The sequence below is a fragment of the Diceros bicornis genome, chromosome 13 (genome assembly GCF_020826845.1).
Source record: "Diceros bicornis minor isolate mBicDic1 chromosome 13, mDicBic1.mat.cur, whole genome shotgun sequence".
NCBI classification, from domain to species: Eukaryota; Metazoa; Chordata; class Mammalia; order Perissodactyla; family Rhinocerotidae; genus Diceros; species Diceros bicornis.
Window position 1 is genome coordinate 5,892,632 of NC_080752.1, and position 9,577 is coordinate 5,902,208.

At 44.5% G+C, this 9,577-nt stretch overlaps 1 pseudogene; it reads left to right on the plus strand.

The window, feature by feature from the left end:
* Positions 1–536: 536 nt before the first annotated feature.
* LOC131412382 (olfactory receptor 2A12-like) lies at positions 537–2,614 on the plus strand (annotated as a pseudogene).
* The last annotated feature ends 6,963 nt before the right edge of the window (positions 2,615–9,577 follow it).

Below are 9,577 nucleotides of genomic sequence, written 5' to 3' on the forward strand. Positions count from 1 at the left end.
CTGAATAACTGAGGAAGGAGGACTGAAGCCCCAACATAAGTACCTTCCTGCTATCACATCACAGTGCCCCTCTTGCGCCCTCTGTTGACAAAGCCTCACATTATCAGCTGGCAAAGGAGAAATGTTTACAGGGTGAGGAGAGGCTTGGAGCACATCCAGACGAATGGTCTCTAAGGCAGAGGGGAGTCCACCTCTAAAGGTTTAAGGGCTGGAGCTGACTTGATGTAAATTGATTGTTGCTAGACATGCGAGTGACCAGTTTGTCCACTGATGGGGGGGGTAAGACTGGGGAGATTGCATAGAAGCATTTTACTGTTATTTATTATTTTAAGGCATTGTGTTAGATGCTTCTTATGTATTGCCTCTACTCCTTGTAGAAAACCTGAGACATGAGTATTATTAGCCACATTTTACAGATGAGGAGTCTGAGGCTCAGAGAGGTTAAGTAACTTGTTCAAGTCAGCAAATGAGTAGTGGGGCCAGAATTAAAATCCTAGCCTATCTGCCTCCAGGGCTGACATTCTTGCTAGAGTGTCATACTTTAGATGACATTGAAATGCATGTGATTCTCCTATAGGCCCCACCACGTGGATGCCTCCAGGGCAGAACCAAAGCTGGGTTTCTGAATTTATCCTGCTTCGCTTCTCCAGCGACCCCATGTCCAACAGGATCCTCTTCATTGCCTTCCTTCTCCTCTACCTGAGCTCTGTCTTGGGCAATTGGCTCATCATCACCCTGATCTGCCTGGACGTGCATCTCCACACTCTCGTGTACTTCTTCCTCTGTATCCTCTCCCTGCAAGATATGGGCTCCATCACCACCACCATGCCCCAGATGTTGGTGCATCTTGCTCACTCTCAGACCATCTCCTTTGCTGGCTGTTGGCTGCAGAGTTATGTGTTTTGTGCTCTGGGGCTGACTGAGTGCATGTCTTATGTCCGATATGTGGCCATCTGCTACCCACTACATTATACTGTCATCCTCAGCTGGGGCCTGTGCACACAGCTGGCAGCTTGGACCTGAGCCTGTGGTTTCTTCTTCTCTCTGATCCATACTTTTCTCACCATGAGTCTGCCATACTGTGGGCCCGATATGGTCAACCACTACTTCTGTGAAGACCCCTCAGTTCAAAGCTTGGCTTGCATGGATACCCATCTCATTGAGATGGCGGACCTGGTCATCAGTGTCTTCCTGAATGTACTCTCCTTCCTTCTGACCTCCTACATCCGTGTTGCCTAGGCCATTCTCAAGATCAAGTCCACGCAGGACTGCTGCAAGGCTTTCTCTACCTGTGCTTTCCACCTGACTGTGGTCACTCTCTTCTATGCTCCAGCCACCTACATCTACGTAAGGCCCAACTCCAGCTATTCCCCTGAGCGAGACAAGCAGATCTCACTCTTTCATAATGTCTTCACTGCCCTGCTCAATCCTGTGGTCTACAGCCTGAGGAAAAAAGACATAAGGAGGCTCTTCTCAAAGCGACGGGGCGTGGTAAGGAGGCCTGGTGAACTAGGAGACAGGAGGGGCCTGGAGTGGAATGTCCAGTGCTGAGGAAAGGGACAGCATCTATAATGTATGCAACCAACATTGTGCATTTGAACCAACATAGTACTTGGTCAGTGGAACAGGTATGGTAGATGAAACCAACACTACCTTCATCAGCTTGCTACACTGTCGTGCAGTGACAAACAGCTCCATAATCAGTGGCTTACAATAGCAAAAGTTCATTTATTGCTCATGTTCCATGTCAGTTGTAGGTGGACTATGGACTTCTGTCGTTTGATCTTGGATCCAACCTGAAGAAGGAGGCCCTATCTGCAACAGGCCATTCTTATGACAGAGAGAAAGGAACAATGGCAAAAATACATGATGACTCTTAAAGCTTCTGTTCAGAAGTGACACACATCTCATTGCTTCAATCTTATTGGCCAAAGTAAGTCATATGGTCAAGCCTGATGGCAACAGGGAAGGAAGTATTTTCTTTCCACAGAAAAGTAATGCAAGTCACATGGCAATGGGTATGGATGTATAATCCCTCTGTAGCGAGAGCAGCAAATAATGAGGGTGATAATATAACCTACCATAATGGCAGTGGAACCAAGAAAATACATGTAACCAACATGAAACTTAGTAACTATAAGTGACTTGGTACATGGACACAGTAGAGGGCCAAGGTGATATAGGCAATCAAAGTGGTACATGTAAACAATATCTGTAGCCAACATTGAAAATTAAGCCAATGGTATATGCAACCAATGCAGCCCACAGACCTGACTTGGTGCATGGAACCAGTGTGGCTCATGGGACTAACATAGTATACTCTGCATTGTGTTGTGGAAGGACACAGAACCTGACATTAAGTGACCTGGGTTCTAGTCCTAAACTTGCTAACTTGTTTTGTGGCTTTGGGCAATTTACTTCCTTTCTCTGGATCTTACTTTACTCATATATAAAACAAACACCTTAAATTTAATGGTCTCCAAGACCTCTGTGTCTCTAAATTCTGTGCCACAGTAGGTGGAGTGCATGAAACTCAGATGCAATAAAGTTGTGAATCCTCCGTGAACAATTAGATGAATAAGGAAACCATAGAAGAATAAAAGTTACAGCATGCGTGTGGCCCATTTGTAAACCATAATGGGAAGGACACATAGCAGTGACTCTTATTCTTTCAAGGGATCTAAATGACATATGAGGCTCTCTAAGGATCCTGGCACAGAGCCTCAGAGTTAGCATGGACATCCAGCTTCCTTTCAGGCCTCACGGTGGCCCAGAGGTCTTGGGAAATGAGTTAATTCGGTCCCAGTATTTCTTGAGCATCCATTAAGGCCCAGCCAGTATCGGGCCCTTTGGAAACCAAGACAGACATGTGGAGAGATTTATAGTCATGAAACTATAATACCACAACCCAAGAAGATGCCATAGTGACGAGTGGGGCTGATGACGTCATGGGAGTGAGGTTCTCAGTGGGTGCCAGACACAGAGAACTAAGCTACACCTCACCCCACTCCCATCCACCACTTTGTACCTCAGCACTTTGTAAGCTCTCCAGAGCTTGGAGTCAGGGAGAGGGGGAGGGAAACCTCAAGAAGATTAATGTTATTTCTCCCACCAGTGGAGTGATAGCTCGAAATAGAAATTAAGTTGAGTTAGTGAAACATGACATTGCAGAACTCTCAGGAAACAAACAGAGTTCTGTGATAGAGAAAAATGGAAGAGGGAAGCCTACTTACCAAGAGCTGACAAGTAAGACCTTGGTGAGGTATTAAGATTTAGCTGATGAGAGAGCTGCAGATAAGAGAGTCATCAATGCAAAGAGCCAGGAGAGGGGCATTTCAGGCAAGGGGTCACCAGGTATGCAGGCACCAAGTCAGGAAAGGACTTTGCATTGTTTGCAGAGAAGGCACTCATGGTCACAATACAGTGAGCAGGGGAAGTAGAGGTAACATTGAAAGATAGGCAAAGGACAGTCCTAACAAGCCATGTAAGATGTTTTGCTTTATGCTAAGTGCAGTGGGAATGCTTGGATTCTTATTGGAGGAGTGGTGCAGTTTTAGGGATGATCATCAAGTTCTACGGTGGGTGTGACTTGATGTGACTGGAAAGGAGGTGGGAGAAAAGGTGATGAGAATGTCAGGGAGTCACAGGCCGGGAGTGAAAATAAAGAACCTCCCTTTTATAGAGCTGCAGGGGATGTGGTGTGCCCAGGGAGAATTCTGGGTGGAGGATATTGGGAGGGGCAGTTGCTGATGATGGGGCTGAAGCTGAGATGACAGAGGGAGAACTGGGGAAAGGGAGAAGGAGGGATTTGGGCAAGTGGGTGCATGAGCAGAGGGATTCATGAGAAATGGGAGTCTGGGAATAGTGAATGACTAGAGAGTTCTGACCTTCTGATGGGATAGAGATTTTGTCTCTAGTACTTAGGTGCAAATTTGGGTGGTGGTATGGTCCTAAACCATTTACTCAGAGATGTAACAGGGCTGCGTTAGGCAGGGGATTTGGGTGGGTGAGTACAGCTGCACCAGTGGGCTCCAGTACCTGGTATGACAGTTCCATAGGATTTTCAGGCAGAAAGTGAAGAGTCCCATGAACTGTGGGGGTGTTCCCTCCCCCATCTGCGGAGAGGAAAAGCAGCTATGTGGCTGGTGGAGGGGAGTTACCAACTGATGACAGCTTCTTGCTTCTGGCTTTGTGGGGAAAGGGGCTGCCTAGATAATGGAGGAGGAGTCTTCCTGGCTGTTGGAGTTCCCTTCAAGGTGGGAAGGCGGGGAGCCAACCTGGTGGCTCTTCTGCAGCTAGAGAGTCAGAGGCCAGGGTGGTAGAGAGGTGAGTCTTATGGCTAAAGTGTGATGAAGTTTTATTTGTCTCTGTCCTAGGACAGATTGTAACAGAGATTATCATTCAGGATGATAATAGATTTTATCTTAAAGACGATGAGCAACCTATATTTTTGAGCACCTGGGGTTAGGGATGTGGTGGATGAGAGATGGTGACACAGTATTTTCAGAAGAATGGCTTGGGAGAACTGATGAGGGGGTTGGATTGAAGAGGACCACCAAGAGGGGGAGACCTGGGTGTCATTTGTGAAAGTGCTGGACTCGGATGGTGGCAGTGAGTGGGGAGGGCTGAACGATATGATAAGGAAAGAAGCAAGAGCACTTGATGGCTTGGATGTATTGGTGGAGGAGGGAGAATCAAGGAAGCTATTGAGGTTTTAAGCCAGCTTGACCACTGTCGCTGCCTCTCTACAGTTCACTGGTGGGGGCCAGTCAATTGTCAGCTGTCCTTCACTGATCCCCAGCACTGCTGAGAGAAATCACAGACCCTGTCCTCATGGAACCAGCACAGTTCATAGAAAGCAGATGTGTATTTATGGGTAGGTTTAAAAATTATTGTTGTTAAATAAATTCTCTGTTAATTTGAGTCTCATTCAGGTGTTTTTTTGTTTTTTACGCCCCCATGCCCCCCAACATTTCCTTGAAGAAAGAAAATGGGAGCAGGGTGGGTCATAGCTGCCTAAGTCCTATGGGACAGAGGCCAGCCATTTGGGGAGATAGTTTGGCACTAAGCTGAAATATCTGCCTCTCCAAATTCTACTCCCTTTTGTCTCATTTCTCCACTAATGATCTCAGAGTTTCCGCATGAGCAGATTGGTAAGAGCACTCTCCCACTTATTAGCTGTTTGTTCTTGTGCAAGAAACTTAAGTTCCCCAAATCTGTTTTCTCCTTTAAGAATGAATGTTATTGTAAATTGCTGAAAAATAAGAAATATTTAAAAATCACAAGACTACATTGCAGAGTTCTGTGCAAATAAATTTGGAAATTTAGATGAAATGGATAATTTCTTAGGGAAATACAGATTACCAAAATGAATCCTTTTAAAGATAGAAAGTTTAAACTGACTAATTTCCATAGGGGAATGAGAAAATAAGAGAAAGTTATTAAATAACTACCCCACAACAAGATTGAAAGACTGGTGACTAGACGGTTTGAGGAGCGGGGAGACATGTGTGGATGGCATTCTCAGAATGCGCACAGACTGTGTGTGTCCCATATGAATGTCCATGAAATGGCATCAGCTGCAGAGGAAACTCAAATTGGGTGGACACAATGACACACTCTGTGGATGTCCATCAGCCTCTTTCCCCAGACATTCGTTCAGTGGGCACATGAGCAAAATGGCCCTGGTAGCAGGGATGGAGGCTATACACATGGGCTCAACAATATGGATTTCCCCTTGCCAAGGCTGACCTGGATCCCACTTCTGATGAGTGCCTCATCTGCAAATAGCGGAGACCAGCTGTATGGCGCTATTCCCCGGGAGAACAGCCTGCCAGCTGTGGCACTTTGATTATGTTGGACCTCTTCCACCATGGAGGAGACAAAGATTTGTCCTTACAGGAATAGATACAGATTGTAGATATGGATTTGCTTTCCCTGCCTGTAAAGCTTTTGCTAGCCTCCCTGTATGTGAATTCACAGAGCACCTAATCCACCATCAAGGCACTCCACACAGCATTGCATCGGATGAAGGAACTCATTTCACAGAGAGGAAAGAGCAGCTATGGGCTCATGATTATAGAATCAAATGGCTTTACCATGTACTCCATAACCCAGAAGCAGCTGGCCTAATTGAAAGGTGGAATGGCTTATTAAAGATTCATTTATGGCTATGACTGGGCAACAACACCTTGAAAGAACAAGACCCTATGTTACATGCTCCTTTAAACTGAGCATGGTGTTAAGCAGTTTATGCTTTGAATCAGAGATCATTGTGTGACACTATTTCCCCCATAGCTAGAATGCCTAGATCCCGGAATCAAGAGGTGAAAGTGTCAGTGGATCCTCTCACTATTATATCCAATAACTCACTCCCAGAATATTTATTCCATCTCCCAGCAATTGTGAGCTCTGCTAGCTTGGAGATCTCAGTCCCCCAGTAGGGAATGTTTCCACCAGTGGACAAAACAATGGTCCCACTGAATTGCAGGATGAGACTTCAATCTGGCTAGTTTACTCCTTATGCCATTGAACTAACAGGCAAAATAAAGAGCCAATCTACTGGCCGGAATGATAAAGCCTGATTACTCAGTGAAATTGGGGTACTACTGCACAGTTGAGGCAAGGAGGACTCAGAACTCACAGGATTCTCTGGGGGCAATTCTTAGTACTTCCATGCCCAATAGTAATGGTTAGTGGAACACTATAGGTACCCCAAAACAAGCAGGGTGGCTGATGACCCGGACCCTTCAGTAATGAAAGTTTGGGTAAATCATCCAGAGAAGCTGAAGTTCTGACTGAGGGCAAGGGAAATATGGAATGGGAGATTGAAGAAGAAAGCCATAGATATTGATTATGATGTCATGGCCAATTACAGAAACTAGGACTATAGTCGCTCTGCATATTTCTCTATGTGTGTACATGCGCATGTTTATTTGTACACAATAATCATTCTCTTCTTATTTCTTATTACCATTTAAAAAATTATTTTGTCCATATATTATTAGAAGTTAACTTTATAATATTGTCTTGATGTAACAGAATATTCAGTGAGATTGTGGCTGAATTTGAGGAGTAATTAATATAGCCTGCGATCTTCTTCACTTGTAAGGAGAGAGGTATCTTGTTAGGTAAAAATATAGAATTGTTTTGTTTGTTATAAGTTAGTTTGAATGTTCATAGAAGGATGCATAAGGAAAATGAGTAGCCAAAAGGATGGGCTATATCAGTTATCCATTTATTACCTCTCAGCTCCAAATGCAGCTTTCAATATATGCTCTGTAACAAACAACAAAATTCCCTTAAGTATTTCTCATTTAAAGTGAGCATGATGTTAATCTTTCTCAGGAGAAAGGAGAATGAGGTTTCCTGCAAGTTCTGGCCCAGATCACAGGAGGGCCCAGAATGCACAATTACCTTGCAACTCATCATGGACACCAGAGCCCCACACAACCAGCCATCTGCCCAATTCCCTCAGCAAGCCATGGAATGGCCTGCATGCAGACACCTGGTGGACTCCTTCAGCAAGTCCTCACCTGTATGCATGCAGCACCTATAGTCCTTGGAGTCACAGAATGACTTTCTGTGACTTTCTGAAGGTTTTCCATCTGCAAGCCCATGCACTGTGGAGGCCTTCTGCCTCTAATGGTCCCCAGCATCCAACTGCATGTCCACACCACTTTGCTAAGTTCCTGCTTCCTTACCTGCACCCTGGAAGGTGGCCTGTAGTTTTCCTGGCAACTCCAGACCAACTGTGGCTTGACTAAGCCAGTGAACTCCTCTGCAATTCAGTGCCTGAACCATACCTTCTCCAATGAGATCTGAGCCCCTCCCAGGTCTGTCTTTTCTTCACTACTATTCCTTGGCCCTTGGGTACCACATAGAGTTTCCTTATATCTTATTCTCTTATCATAGTTAATACTTTTTTTACATTAACTTACCTTGTTTAATCTACTGAGTGGTTTCTATCTCTTTATTGGACCCAGAGAACTAAACATTAATCACTCTGATCTTTCAAAGTAGGTCTCATTATCTCCGTTTTGCTGAAGAGAAAAACTGAGGCTGAGATAACTAATGCTCAGAGTGGTGAGGGGCCATATACAAAGCCCCACAATTAGTAAATGAAAGAGCTGGGATGTCAACCCTGTTTTGTTTGTTCCATCTCTGGCCAATACCACCCAAAATGTTCAGCCCGTGTGCATCCATCCATCTCATATATTCCTTCCCATACTTAGCTTCATCTCCTCCCCTACAACTCCCCTCTGGGATCCAGTTTCCTAAACTTAAGGCATATCCCAAGTCTTTTCACTGAATGTGCCCTCCACCTCTTTACCAAAATCTGAAATTTTCTTAGAGGCAACACTCCTGTAAGGGCTTTTTCATAATCACCTGGAATATTTCCCATTCTGAGATCTAAATATCCTGTATCCTGCTCTCTTCCAGGAAGGCCTCCAGTTCTCTTCAACACCTAATTCCACCATACCATTCTCTGGCCTAATTAAATCCCTTTGTCCTCTCATTTCTTCCCATTGTGCCACTATTATCTTGATGTAACCTGAATAGCATGATCAACTACTATAATATCTCTACTATCCTTCCTTTTGCCCAATCTTTCTGTATAGCTCCTGCCTGCTTTCTCTCCCAAAGCCCCAGCATCTCTCTCCTCAAGCCCCCTTTCTCACTACTTTCCAAAACATTTAAGCAAGTGTCCTATAAACAGCTATGAAATGTGAAGCCAAATATTATTCTTCCTTATGCAAGTTATAGTCATCATCATAACTGTCATCAATACCACAATCATCATTACTTCCTTACTGAGTTCAAAGCACCTTCCTTGACATCTAGTTGGATTGAATCTGTATCACCTTCACTGGAACCATCACTGGTTTATTGAGGACTGTTAGTTAATGAAGATTCAATAATTCTGATGCTAAAGAGGCCTAACACTAATCACAAGGTGGCCTAATGGTTTCAAATTTCCTTTATGTTCAAAGCAAGAATCTGACAGTATTTCATCATGGCACCATTTCCTTGCATAATCTGTCCTTTGTACCCAAGGGGAGATCTAGAGTTTCAAATTCAAAGCCAAATTTGGAACAGGAAAGGCTGGGATGGTTCTGTGGACGATGGGATGTCAGCATAATGACAAGGATAAAATGAATGCCAGGAACTCCTGCCTATTTTTCTCTTTTTACTCTGGTGGTAGAAAGAGTAAAGGCAAAACTTGGAGAAGATTCTGTCAAGGTCAGCAGGGGATCCTGGTGAGAGCTTACCTCTCTGACTCAGGCTTCACTGGAGTGTTGCCTGCCTGCCTTTCCTGGTGTGAGAGACACTTTGTGGCCAGTACCATTCCTGAGATTCTGTGGAGCAACTTTTCTGTGCCATCTCCAAAGTGCTGGGGACTCTAAGGAGCCACAGCCATGGGTGAAGGTTTCTGGCACCGGTAAGAGAAGCCAGCACCATATGATCATCATATCCTGTCATACCTGTCAGTGTCCACTTGCGTCAAATACTCTAGTAACACTATTATGACTCAGTTCAGATTTTAACAAATGTTTATTAAAAAAGCTCTACTATG